The following is a 15,177-nucleotide window of genomic DNA, read 5'->3' as shown; positions in this document are numbered from 1 at the left end:
ATGAGTCTGAAATTCACTGAATTTCTTTATTTTGCAGTTGATGAAACTATGACACAGGAAGGTGCAATGAGTTGTTCAAGGTCATATAACTAAATAGAGGGGTGCTAGAGTTAGAATTCAGTTCCCTCATCATTCTTCATTTATACCTAAGCTAAGATGAAGTTAAGATATGGGTATCTAAAAGTAACTACCTCTCTGAACTGTGCAAAGCAACATTCTAAGTGCAAAATTTGTGGCTGTTAACTTTATAATTTTATAATTTCATAATACAAGGCAGCAAAGAGAAACATGTGCTTATGTCCTCTGTCTTTGAGAAGCCTTCTCTAACAACAGGGCTGTCAACTCTACCATGAGTTCAGTTGATTTTTAAAGCATGTGGATTTGCCCTTAATCAGTAGCACAGAATACTTGCACTGTGGGCCCTTGTCAGAGTACATAACCTCAAACTGTCTGCAGCTCACCTTTTATCAAACCTCAGCTGAGAGGAACGACATAGGGGAAAAGGGATGTAAAGGACATATAGTCCATCCATTCCTGCAGAAATTTAAAATCAGAATTTCAGAAACCAGAAGATTTGGACCACATCCTCTTGACCTCTTGCTGGATTCTCATCATTGAACTAAGCAGCAAGAGCATAGAGCATGGCATCGGTTTACACTGAGGGTTATTGTAAAAAAAAAAAAAAAAAAAAAAAATTCTTTTATAACACTGCATTAATTGAAGGGAAGTATTTGAAGATGTTGTTTGGGACACTGATCATTGTCTTTGTCCCCTTCTATACTTCTTATTCCTGGTTCTTAGTGTCCATAAAAGATCTCTCTCTTATAATAGGTTAGTATCGTTTTTATTTTTGTGTGTTTTGATTTGTTTGGGGCTTGATGAACAATATGACTTAAAATCACCTTTCCTTTCTGACTTTGGTTATTAGGAAACTCAGAGTCAAAGTGAGTAGGGAAATTTTACAAGCTGCATAGACCCCTGCTATACTGTTTTCCCCTGGGCTTATTTTTATTTTCTACCATATTTCTCAAGATCCTTATTTTGAAATATATGCCACTGTAAGGCATTTTGGTTTTTGGTAAATTGATTCAGAAGATAACTAAACAACAGGATTCCAATAAACACTAACCTTTTATCCAAGGGCCTATAAAGACATTTTTAGACATCTTTTTAGCATAGGTCTTTGGTGCAAGCACTCATTATTTTTTCATTTTGGTAGAACTCCTATTTGCTCATTTTCAGTAAAATAGTTAACATGGCATATTTATATTTTAACACATATGTGATATAACTCCACAGGAAATTTTGTAAGAATCTTATTTAAGAGGTTTATTATCTTTATTTAAACAACACTTCTATAGTGTTCTAAGCACTTTACAAATACTAACTCTGGTATTTCTCCTAACAGCCCCAGGAAAGAGGTACTATTTTATCTGCATTTGACAGATGAGGAAACTGAAGCACAGAGTGACTAAGTAACTTGGCTAAGGTCACGCAGCTAGAAAGAGAAAAGCTGTGATTCAAACCCAGGCAGTCGGGCTCCAGAGGGTGAGTTCCCACTCATTATACTAGGCTGAATTTTAGTAATATTGGGTCATCCTCTAGCTGCAGGCAGATTTGGTAAATCTGGTTGTTCTTTGTTACCTGTTTTATCTTTCTGGCTAGAGTAGGAACACCACGGAGCCTCTTATTATGCTTTGCAGATTGTATGTATCAATCAATGTGTGCTTAAAATAATTTTATAGAGGATAGTAAGCAACTGATATGTGGACATAATAGGATGTTAAAATGGACTCTTTTTGTCTCAGTTTCAGCTGCAATCCTGAGATACCAATAAGTAAAAAAGCAAACAAACAAACAAACAAACAGATTTCTACTTCCATTTTACAAAATGAGGTACAAGATTGCCTAAGCCAGACTTGCAAAGAAGAGCACTGAAAACTGCTTTTGAGACCCTGAATTAATTACCTATTTGCAGCCCATTAAAGAGGCAAGAAAGACCAAGAAGCAATTGATAATTAGAAGAGGATTTTTGAATGTGATGTGATTCGCATGTACTGCCAAGGCAGAATGCTACTTTTCCCTTATCTTAGGGGTGCACAGGAAAGGGACTTAATGGAACATCTCAGAAAGTTTGATACTTGTCTCCTGGAACCTGGGGTAGTTGTTGGGGGTAATCAGCAACCCCAGTTGCCCTTGCCTGGGATTTGACGCTTGCCTGACAAATCTTCAAGGGGAGAGACTGTGGCTGGCTGATGCTCTGATGGCAGAGCAAGAAGTTATTACTGCACCAGGGCTCACCTGTACATTAGTTTGCTAGAAGGAACATGTGAGCATTATACATGGACCATGGGTTAGAGAGCCAGCAACGAATTGTGTTGTATTCTATCCAAGAGGCCCCCTGGGGTGAGAGGTGGTGAGTAGTTAAGACAACTCAAGAGAAAGAACCTGGAGTTGCAGTGATGGGTGCCCAGGGACTGAGGCGGAAATCCTAAATGATCATCTGAAGGATGTGGTTAAGAGAACTAAAAAAACCCCACCAAAATGCCCCCCAAGAGTGCCCCTCAGTGTCAATCTTAAGCATGGGCTAAGCACAGCTAGACAGTTACTACTGTATTAGCCAAGTAAGATCATTTCTGCCCCTTATCTCCTCTTCCTTCTCCTGCTTCATCCCTGGAGGAGTCAAGGAGGAAGAAGAGTAAACATCGTGTAAACAAGAGGAGAAACAACCGTGCTCGCTCACCCAGTGCAAGTGGCAGCTCTAAGGCAGCCCAAGCAGGGGTAAAGGGATAAGGGACTGGCTTTAACTGAAATTGTATTTATTATTACAAAGGAGTAAGCTGAAATTAATTACTTACGTCTAAACATGAACAGATGATTTTTTTTATTATCTAAAAATGACCAAGGTAGTGTTGAGACATTTCCTAGACTTTACTGGGGTCAGGAAGAAATATTCGACAGAACAGGTTTAAATTCCTGTTGCAACCTAGGAATCAGCTCTTTCACCATAACAAGTACATGGAGATATTTGTTACTCTAAAGCTGATTGATTTACTGTCTCTTCTATTATAGTCATGCATCTTATCCCAGGAAAGAGGGAAAGAAATTCTTCAAGTTTCCTACTTGTTCTGATAGGAAGGCTATAGTGGGCTATTTTCATCAGAGTTCTAATCAGTAAGGAGAGTCAAGTTCTGTGAATAGACGCATTACAATGCTAAAGATACAAAATGCACCAAACTCTGAAAAAGAGTCTTTTACCTTATCTGTAAATGTTTCTGCAATATGAAATGTAAAATGCTTATTTTCTAGGGTAAAGAAATGCCCAGATTTCTCAGGGATTCATTTCTTGCAACATAGTAAAACAAACTATTAAGAAACAGTGAGAATTGCTGATACTTGGAAAGCTTCTGACTTTTAAATGATGCCCATCTTTCCCTGCATATGTTGATTCTTCAACTTCCAACATCTTTAACATCTCATGGATTCAAACTCCAGAGTCAGCTAGACCAGAACTGAATACCACCAAAGTAGGCTCAAACAATGGACTGTACCCTAACTCAGACATTATTTACCCCACCCCAGGTTGCATCAAGTCCTTGAGAAACAACTTAAGCATAAATAATAGCCAATGGGTCAATTTTTTTCCCCTAAAAACAAATACATTAAAAAAGGCATATAAACTATAAAATATTAATATCAAGAATGTTTAGAGGACCAATATGTATAAATCCATTCAGAAACTGTAAATATTCTCAAAACACATTCCTCCCATATTGACAGGATAGCAAGTCATTTCAATTATATAAACAAAACTTGGTAAAGTTTCTTGCCAATAGATAATTACAATTAAAAAAAATTCATTCCAAATTCTTATTCTCTGGGATTAAATGTGATTGTCCCTGGCAAATTCTCATGACACTGCATTTTGCAAAACCAGCAGTAATTTCACTGGACATGTACTGATTTTTCAACTTCGTGTCTTCCTTGAAATAGATAACTGGCTCACACCATAATTTCAAAAATCTATTATGAGAATATCAGTAACGAGGCATTTATAATTTAATGAAGTCTTTCCATGGATTCATTAAATAAATAGTGACAAAGGTAATTACTGATTTTTTCACAAAAGCTCATTTCGGAATAAGGATTATATTATTATACCAAGTTAAAAGGAAAAATGAAAGATGACACCGGAAAGGAACTTGAAAGTCTTAGCAAGTGACACCATAGTTAATGCATCTCTTAATTCCATCTGCAATCACATATTCACTGGAAAAATATTTGTTTTAACAAAGATCAGGATTTAATGGTATACTCAATATCTTGGGCATACTTCAGGGGTTGGGTCTTCATTTCTGTGCGAGGGCTTTCTGTAGTTGCGGCGAGTGGGGGCTACTTACTCTTCATCGCGGTGCGTGGACCTCTCACTATCGCGGCCTCTCTTGTTGCGGAGCACAGGCTCCAGACGCACAGCCTCAGTAGTTATGGCTCATGGGCCCAGATGCTCCATGGCATGTGGGATCCTCCCAGATCAGGGCTTGAACCCATGTCGCCTGCATTGACAGACAGATTCCCAACCACTGTACCACCAGGGAATCCCCCATCACCACTATTTAAATCCAGAATGTTTTCATCATGCTGCAATTTTCTTTTGATGAGATAATGCATATAAAGTTCTTAGCACACTTAATGGCCACTCAGCACCTGTGAGCTCTATTACTGTTTATTTTTTGAATTTTATTTTACTTATTTTTTATACAGCAGGTTCTTATTAGTTATCCATTTTATACATATTAGTATATATATGTCAATCCCAATCTCCCAATTCATCACACCACTACCACCACCCCTGCTGCTTTCCCCCCTTGGTGTCCATATGTTTGTTTTCTACATTTGTGTCTCAATTTCTGCCCTGCAAACTGGTTCATCTGTACTATTTTTCTAGGTTCCACATATATGCGTTAATATACGATATTTGTTTTTCTCTTTCTGACTTACTTCACTCTGTATGACAGTCTCTAGATTCATCTACATCTCTACAAATGGCCCCATTTCATTCCTTTTTATGGCTGAGTGATATTCCATTGGATATATATGTACCACAACTTCTTTATCCATTCGTCTCTCGATAGGCATTTAGGTTGCTTCCATGACCTGGCTATTGTAAATAGTGCAGCAATGAACATTGGAGCACATGTGTCTTTTTGAATTATGGTTTTCTCTGGGTATAAGCCCAGTAGTGGGATTGCTGGGTCATAAGGTAATTATAGTTTTAGTTTTTTAAGGAACTTCCAAACTGTTCTCCATAGTGGCTGTATCAATTTACATTCCCACAAACAATGTAAGAGGGTTCCCTTTCTCCACACCCTCTCCAGCATTTGTTGTTTGTAGATTTTCTGATGATGCCCATTCTAACTGCTATGAGGTGATACCTCATGATAGTTTTGATTTGCATTTCTCTAATAATTAGTGATGCTGAGCAGCTTTTCATGTGCTTCTTGGCCATCTGTATGTCTTCTTTGGAGAAATGTCTATTTAGGTCTTCTGCTCATTTTTGAATTGGGTTCATGGTTTTTTTGATATTGAGCTGCATGAGCTGTTTATATATTTTACAGATTAATCCTTTGTCTGTTGATTCGTTTGCAAATATTTTCTCCCATTCTGAGGGTTGACTTTTCATCTTGTTTATAGTTTCCTTTGCTGTGCAAAAGCTTTTAAGTTTCATTAGGTTCCATTTGTTTATTTTTGTTTTTATTTCCATTACTCTAGGAGGTGGATCAAAAAAGATCTTACTGTGATTTATGTCAAAGAGTGTTCTCCTATGTTTTTCTCTAAGAGTTTTACAGTGTCTGGTCTTACATTTAGGTCTCTAATCTATTTTGAGTTTATTTTTGTGTATAGTGTTAGGGTGTTTTCTAATTTCATTCTTTTACACGTAGCTGTCCAGTTCTCCCAGCACCACTTATTGAAGAGACTGTCTTTTCTCCATTGTATATCCTTGCCTCTTGTGTCATAGATTAGTTGACCATAGGTGCGTGGGGTTATCTCTGGGCTTTCTATCCTGTTCCATTGATCTATATTTCTGTTTTTGTGTCAGTACCATTACTGTAGCTTTGTAGTATAGTCTGAAGATAGGGAGTCTGATTCCTCCAGCTCCGTTTTTTTCCCTCAATACTGCTTTGGCTACTAGGGGTCTTTTGTGTCTCCATACAAATTTTAAGATTTTTTGTTCTATTTCTGTAAAAAATATCATTGGTAATTTGATAGGGATTGCATTAAATCTATAGATTGCATTGGGTAGTATAGTCACTTTCACAATATTGATTCTTCCAATCCAAGAACATGGTATATCTCTCCATCTGTTGGTATCATCTTTAATTTCTTTCATCAGTGTCTTATAGTTTTCTGCATACAGGTCTTTTGTCTCCCTAGGTAGGTTTATTCCTAGGTATTTTATTCTTTTTGTTGCAGTGGTAAATGGGAGTGTTTCCTAAATTTCTCTTTCAGATTTTTCATCATTAGTGTATAGGAATGCAAGAGATTTCTGTGCATTAATTTTGTATCCTGCTACTTTACAAAATTCATTGATTAGCTCTAGTAGTTTTCTGATGGCAACTGTAGGATTCTCTATGTATAGTATCATGTCATCTGCAAACAGTGACAGTTTTACTTCTTCTTTTCCAATTTGTATTCCTTTTATTTCTTCTTCTTCTCTGATTGCCATGGCTAGGACTTCCAAAACTATGTTGAATAATCATGGTGAGAGTGAACATCCTTGTCTTGTTCCTTATCTTAGAGGAAATGTTTTCAGTTTTTCACCATTGAAAATGATATTTGCTGTGGGTTTGTACTATATGGCCTTTATTAAGTTGAGGTAGGTTCCCTCTACACCCACTTTCTGGAGAGTTTTTGTCACAAATTGGTGTTGAATTTTGTCAAAAGCTTTTTCTGCATCTATTGAGATGATCATATGGTTTTTATTCTTCAATTTGTTAATATGGTGTATCACATTGATTGATTTGCGTATATTGAAGAATCCTTGGATCCCTGGAATAAATCCCACTTGATCGTAGTGTATGATCCTTTTAATGTGTTGTTGGATTCTGTTTGCTAGTATTTTGTTGAGTATTTTTGCATCTATATTCATCAGTGATATTGCTCGGTAATTTTCTTTTATTGTAGAATCTTTGTCTCATTTTGGTATCAGGGGGATGGTGGCCACATATAATGAGTTTGGGAGTGTTCATTCCTCTGCAATTTTTTGGAAGAGTTTGAGGAGGATCGTGTTAGCTCTTCTCTAAATGTTTGATAGAATTCATCTGTGAAGCCATCTGGTCCTCAACTTTTGTTTGTTGAAAGATTTTTAATCACAGTTTCAATGTTATTACTTGTGATTTGTCTGTTTATATTTTCTATTTCTTCCTGCTTCAGTCTTGGAAGGTTATACCTTTCTAAGAATTTGTCCATTTCTTCCAGCTTGTCCACTGTATTGGCATGGAGTTACTTGTAGTAGTCTCTTAGGATGCTTTGTATTTCTGTGGTGTCTGTTGTAACTTCTCCTTGTCAATTCTAATTTTATTGATTTTAGTCCTCTCCCACTTTCTCTTGATGATTCTGGCTAATGGTTTATCAATTTTGTTTATCTTCTCAAAGAACCAGCTTTTAGTTTTATTGATCTTTGCTATTATTTTCTTTGTTTCTTTCATTTATTTCTGCTCTGATCTTTATGATTTATTTCCTTCTGCTAACTTTGGGTTTTGTTTGTTCTTTCTCTAGTTCCTTTAGGTGTAAGGCTAGATTGTTTATTTGAGATTTTTCTTCTTTCTTAAGGTAGGGTTGTATTGCTATTAACTTCCTCCTAAGAACTGCTTTTGCTGCATACCATAGGTTTTGGATCCTCTGTTTTCATTGTCATTTGTCTCTAGGCATTTTTTGATTTCTTCAGTGGTCTGTTGGTATATAGCAATGAACTGTTTAGCCTACATGTGTTTGTATTTTTTACATTGTCCTCCCTGTAATTGATGTCTAATCTCATAGCGTTGTGGTCAGAAAAGATGCTTGATATGATTTCAATTTTTTAAAATTTACTGAGGCTTGATTTGTGACCCAAGATATGATCTATCCTGGAGAATGTTCTGTGCACCCTTGAGAAGAAAGTGTAATCTTCTGTTTTTGGATGGAATGTCCTATAATTATCAATGAAAACTACCTGGTCTATTGTATAATTTAAAGCTTGCGTTTCCTTATTGATTTTCTGTTTGGATGATCTATTGGTGTAAGTGAGGTGTTAAAGTCCCCCACTATTATTCTGTTACTGTCAATTTCCTCTTTTAAAGCTGTTAGCAGTTGCCTTATGTATTGAGGTGTTCCTATGTGGGGTGCATATATATTTAGAATTCTTATATCTTCTTCTTGGATTCATCCCTTGATCATTTTGTAGTGTCCTTCCTTGTCTCTTGTAACATTCTTTATTTTAAAGTTTATTTTATCTGATCTGAGTATTGCTACTCCAGCTTTATTTTGATTTCCATTGGCATGGAATATCTTTTACCATCCCTACACTTTCAGTGTGTATGTGTCCCTAGGTCTGAAGTGGATCTCTTGTCAACAGCAATATATATGGGTTTTGTTTTTGTATCTTTTCAGCAAGCCTGTGTCTTTTGGTTGGAGCATTTAATCCATTCACGTTTAAGGTAATTATCAATATATATGTTCCTATGACCATTTTCTTAATTGTTTTGGGATTGTTTTTGTAGGTCCTTTTCTCCTCTTGTGTTTCCCACTTAGAGAAATTCCTTTAGCGTTTGTTGTAGAGCTGGTTTGATGGTGCTAGATTCTCTTAGCTTTTGCTTGTCTGTAAAGCTTTTGATTTCTCCATCGAATCTGAATGAGATCCTTGCCTGGGTAGAGTAATCTTGGTTGTAGTTTCCTCCCTTTCATCACTTTAAGTATATCATGCCACTCCCTTCTGGTTTGTAGAGTTTCTGCTGAGAAATCAGCTGTTAAACTTATGGGAGTTCCCTTGTAATTATTTGTCATTTTTCCCTTGCTGCTTTCAATAATGTTTCTTTTTCTTTAATTTTTGCCAATTTGATTACTATGTGTCTCGGCATGTTTCTCCTAGGGTTTATCCTTTATGGACTCTCTGCACTTCCTGGACTCGGGTGGCTATTTCCTTTCTCATGTTAGGGCAGTTTTTAACTATAATCTCTTCAAATGTTTTCTCTGGTCCTTTCTCTCTCTCTTCTCCTTCGGGGACCCCTATAATGAGAATGTTGTTGCGTTTAGTGTTATCCCAGAGGTCTCTTAGGCTGTCTTCATTTCTTTTCATTCTTTTTCCTATATTCTGTTCTGCAGCAGTGAATTCCACCATTCTGTCTTCCAGGTCACTTATCTGTTCTTCTGCCTCAGTTTTTTCTGCCATTGATTCTTTCTAGTGTAGTTTTCATTTCAGTTTTTTTACTATTCATCTCTGCTTGTTTGTTCTTTAGTTCTTCCAGGTCTTTGTTAAACATTTCTTGCATCTTCTCAATCTTTGCCTCCATTCTTTTTCTGAGACCCTGGATCATCTTCACTATCATTATTCTGAATTCTTTTTCTAGAAAGTTACGTATCTCCACTTCATTTAGTTGTTTTTCTGGGGTTTAATTTGTTCCTTCAAATGGTACATAGCCCTCTGCCTTTTCATCTTGTCTATCTTTCTGTGAATGTGGTTTTTGTTCCAGAGGCTGCAAGACTGTACTTCTTCTTGCTTCTGCTGTCTGCCCTCTGGTGGATGAGGCTGTCTAAGAGGCTTGTGCAAGTTTCTCTATGGGAGGGACTCGTGGTGGGTAAAGTTGGCTGTTGCTCTGGTGGGAAAAGCTCAGTAAAACTTTAATCTGCTTGACTGTTGATGGGTGGGGCTGGGTTCCTTCCTTGTTGGTTGTCTGGCCTGAGGCAACCCAACACTGGAGCCTATCTGGGCTCTTTGCTGGGGCTAATGGTGGACTGTGGGAGGGCTCATGCCAAGGAGTACTTCCCAGAACTTTTGCTGCCAGTGTCCGTGTCCCCACAGTGAGACACAGCCACCCCCCCACCCCCTCAGGAGACCCTCCAACACCAGCAGGTAGGTCTGGTTCAGTCACCTATGGGGCCACTGCTCCTTCCCCTCGGTCCTGATGTGCACACTACTTTTTGTGTGCCCTCCAAGAATGGAGTCTCTGCTTCCCCCAGTCCTGTTGAAGTCCTGTAATCAAATCCCACTAACCTTCAAAGTCTGATAATCTAGGAATTCCTCCTCCCATTGCCGGACCCCCAGATTGGGAAGTCTGATATAGGGCTCAGAACCTTCACTCCAGTGGGTGGACTTCTGTGGTATAAGTGTTCTCCACTTTGTGAGTCATCCACCCAGCAGTTATGGGATTTGATTTTGTTGTGATTGCGCCCCTCCTACCATCTCATTGTGGCTTCTCCTTTGTCTTTGGATGTGGGGTATCTTTTTTGGTGAGTTCCAGTGTCTTCCTGTCAATGCTTGTTCAGCAGTTAATTGTCATTCTGGTGCTCCTGCAAGAGGGAGTGAGAGCATATCCTTCTACTGTGTCATCGTCCAAGTCCTCTTCGTCCTCCGACTCGCTGTCCGCGATTGCGTCGGCGACAAGGCCAGGGCCGGGCTCTTACTCCTATTATTGTTATTCTTACATTTGGAAAACAATGTTTTACTTCATAGTAGTTTGATGGAAATTAATTAAAATAATGCTTGAATTATATAGCCATTACACTTTAGTTAGAACACTCATTGATCTTCACAACAATTTATGAAGTAGCATATCTGTTTTGCAAATAAAGAAGCTAAAGCTCAGAAAATCTGAAAACTGACCAAAGTCAGAGCATCAGTCTACCGTTGACTTAAGAGGGAACATTCTAAAAGCTACTCGCGCTCACCTATGGGATAAACTGTCCAGCCACTGTTTGTAATGAAGCAGAGTCTGCTTGATTAGACAACCCTCTATGACCCCTGCCATGTCAATGATACTATGGTTCTACAAAAAGCTAAATGGATGGCTAAGCAGTTAGTACAGAAGGAGAACAAAGAAAGAGAGAGAGAGAGAGGAGAGAGAAGGAGGGGGGGGAGGGATGGAGTGAAGGAAGAGGGAAGGACTAGTTTTTTGAAATAAATCAAAAGCACCTAAGTTTGAATTTGAGTCTTAGATTTTTTTTTTCACAATTTATACAATAGCTGAGATCTAGGATTGTATTATATATTTAAATCAGAAATTCTTCAGTTTGTGAGGGGAAAGGGGATATCCCACTAGGTCGATGATTCAGAGTAACCTAGGAAGCCTTTTGTAAACCATACGTGTTTTTTCCCTGAGAAATTATAACCCTCCTCTCCAGGGGGGATGGAGAGACTTGGCTTTATGGGTAAGAATCCTTGTCTTGCTACGTTTGTAGGACTTGATGGTGGTGGTGAGAATAAGGGTCAATGAGTTCTTCTCTTGAGGACGGATAGAACCTGAGTTCTGGTGTTAACACTGACTCTTCAATGCCTCCATTTCCTCACATTCTCTCTCCTTAGATGAAATTAAATTGAGAATCAGAATAATGTTGGAATGAAACTAGCCCACTAAATGACTGGTGGGTGTGTCTTTGAAGGGGGCAATCACCCTAATGTTGCTATTTTGAGACTATCTCTATTTTGTTTGTTTTACCAGTTGAGCCAATACTGGCTTATCTGTTGTATTTTAAAAGACATTCTTGAACCATTATGAAGTTTTCCAATGTGGCCATGGGTTCAGAAATGTAATCAAGTCTTTTTCATTGTACTTTCCCATGGTTCAAATAGCATATCTCTGCATGAAGCCATACAACTGTAGAACAAAATGAAACTAATTTATCCTCTTGGGAATCAGAGTCAGCTCATTAAGACCATTAATTCTGCATTTCCATTCACTGAAATAAATAGCAACCATCATAAAACAGAAATACTCATCTTTAAATATGTCCTTATATATGAAAAATGTGTTCTATCATTAAGCTTTTTTTCCTCTGAATAATCAAAAAGCAGAAATCAAACAGATTTTGATTTGGCTGGTGACCTATCTCAGGTTCTTAATTTTTCACAGGTAAGATCTCTGGTTGAATATTTAGCCCAGTGGTCTGGCATCATGACAAACCCCTGGGGTTGCTGTATGGAGATCTAAGGTGACATTGGCTTAAGTTAAGCCTTGGCAAAAGTTCAGCGGGCTGGTCACATATGGCTTGTTTTTTTTGTTTGTTTGTTTCTGTTTTTTGATTTGTTTTATTATTACTGCCTTTAAAACCCTTGTGGGTGTTAAACTAGCTTTGATCAGATTTCTTGGTCATTTAGAAAACTGTGTGCAATAAATACTGGGTTTGTGGTGCTGATTAAAACCATAACATTTGCTTCCCTGCTTTTCTCTGATTCCTTATCTTTGGGCCATTACACTGCTTGTTATTACCTCCACCAGGAACCCGACAGGGATAGGATATTCAGCTCTATCAATTCCAGTAGCTGTTGGCATTTCTATGTAAAATGGTTTCCCTATAAAAGAGGTTTGGGATAATTTGTGTATTTCATTTACCTGCTGTATCACAGAACCATCATTTTCAAGGGAGAGCTGACTATGGAATTGCAGTCTGACTCTAATGTTCCAAATTTCTGTAGCACGGAGCACACCATTTTTCAGACAAGAGACAAAACATCTTTGGATGGTGAATTTAGTCCTGTACATGGTAAATGTTACCTTAGTAATTAGGTTGTAAGTAAAACAAAATTAGCCTTTGTATTAAACACACCTTTACGAAACAAAAATATATTAAGAGATAAATGCAACTATTTTTAATGACTCGGTGAATGCTTATAAGCTGTATGTGAAATGAAAAGGTTAGTTTGGAACAGATATCATTTTTTAAAGTTGTGTTTGTAAATTGTGAAAAATAATAGGTAATATTTTCAGGTGTGTTTGATTAACTGACTTCTAAAAAATGCTATCTTGGGTTTCACAAGCCTCAAGAGGAGCCCTAACTTGAAACGCATTCCATGAGAAAAGCTGACAGTGCTACCTTTCTCCTTTTTGTTTTTATTGACTCCTAGTCCAGGATGACCTGTTTACATTCTTAGAAAAAGCAAATGTGTGCATATGGGCAGAGAAATGCATTCACCAAAGACTATTTTCTATAGAATCAGCAAGGCTCTATTATCCCCAGTGTGGTAAGTAATAATTTCTGAAGCCATCAAAAATAAATCTATGTTTATGTCTGTAATTTTGGCACAAAAGAGTTTTCAGAAGAGAATATAGACTCTTTAAGCTTGAAGCTCCCGATGATTATGATCTTTCTTCGTCTTAATAAAATAATAATACTGCCACAAAAATAAATTAATGGTCAAGAAACATTTAGTAAGTATTTATTAGGTACATTCCATTTCATGAAAACACTACCACTCTTTCCAGGACTTAGAACTTTTTAAATGTATGTAGGTTGTGTTTATGTACATTCATTTCCCTAAATTATATGATTTTCTTGCATAAATGATCTCAAATTTTGGAAATATCATAACACGAATTTAATCTTCACATTTATTTATTTATCCATTCATTCACTCATCAAATACAGATGGATTTCATACTATATTCCTGACATTCTGTCAAATTCTGGATAAACAGTGGTTAACAAAACAGCGTCACTGCCATTATGAAGCTCTAAGTCTCTTATTATTTCTTTATACATTAAAATTTATATTAGCATATAAAGTATGCTAAGTGTCAAGAAGTAAAAGGGCAGGGTGTTATGAGAGGCATTGAATGATGCAGGAAAACCTCTTTGAGGAGCTGAAGATGTGAAGAAATCAACAGTGAGAGTAAGAGTTTTCCAGGCAAAGGAAACAGTATGTGCACAGGCCCTGAGGAGGGAGAATATGTATGTATAAAGACAGATGTTTTTATGTACAAATGCAGATTCAGATATAAATATATGGACTCTCTGTTTACATATCTCTCTGTAGACATAGATATGTAAATTATGTACTACGAACATGTGTAGGGATTATCCAGAAAATTTATCTAGGAGATAAAACTAGATTATTGAATTATACACTAAAAAAGTAAAATATATCATTTGCAGACATAAAGCAATTGGAAAATAGATAGCTAATCACATTTTTAAAATCTTGCAATCCAAGAATGGAAAATTGTTGATGTATATGTAAAACCTAACAGTATGTATCTTGACATTCATCTAATTGTTTGTTCCTAAGTTTCATTCAACAGTGTGCTTTATGAAATGTAATATATAAAGACTTTCTGAAGCAACAGGGACACACTACATTTTCTACAAGTCATTTGCTTCTACAATGTCAAAAAATGATTCATCATTCTGTGCTTATATTTCAAAGCTAATGTAACATGTTTAGTTTCTTTGTGGGGTAAAATGTCTCATTAACTCATTTGTCTAGAGACCTCTTTTATCTCAAGATGTAGCAAGAGTTCTCTATATACTTTTCCCCTTAAAAATACTGTTTGAAATCATTTGACTTGTTTTTCAAGTACCCTCTACAAATTAGTTGAAGAAAGAAAAGTTTTCTCCTTTGACCCTTTTACCTTCCCTGCTCTGGAAGAGAAAAATCAACAAAGTTCAATGTTTGAGTCCCTAAAATGTAGGTTTCCAGGTAATGAACAAGTCACTTTAAATAAGAAGAGAAATTTTCATCTAATTATTTTTCTGGAAAATTTTTGAATAAATTAAGTCAGAAGATAAATTTTTCCGGCAATTTGGCCTAGAAATTTGAAGCCAAAAACACACAAAGTGTTCAAATCCAAATAATTTATGAGCATTTTGAACCTGAGGTAAATATTCATTGCTAACTTCTCCAGAGCAGTAATCACTGAGGGTTCCTTGAGATCATTTCTTTTCATGGTTCCCCTGGAAGAGCCAGAGGGTATTTTGAAGAGACTTGTGGATTCTGATGACACAGTAAAGCCAGAGTGAGAGAGAAGTATTTTGGGAGCAAAGTCAAGTTATTAGCCACCTATCAGAAGAACACATGTTTTCTCTGTCTCTCTCTTTTCTCGCTGCTCTGTCACATTGGACTCCCCTTTTCCATTAATGTAGCACATTCTGTCCCATCTCAGGACCTTTGCTGTTCCTTCTGTCTAGTTAGCTCTTTCCTTGTTTCCCCCA

General features: G+C 37.1%; 1 protein-coding gene across 37 annotated transcripts in view; it reads right to left on the bottom strand.

The window, feature by feature from the left end:
* NRXN1 (neurexin 1) overlaps positions 1–15,177 on the bottom strand; it is a 1,120,317-nt gene that overhangs the window by 176,757 nt on the left and 928,383 nt on the right. The window lies entirely within an intron of this gene.

This window comes from Kogia breviceps, chromosome 11 (assembly GCF_026419965.1).
Source record: "Kogia breviceps isolate mKogBre1 chromosome 11, mKogBre1 haplotype 1, whole genome shotgun sequence".
NCBI classification, from domain to species: Eukaryota; Metazoa; Chordata; class Mammalia; order Artiodactyla; family Physeteridae; genus Kogia; species Kogia breviceps.
Note: the sequence above shows the minus strand (reverse complement) of the source record. Positions and strands in the feature narration are given on the sequence as shown.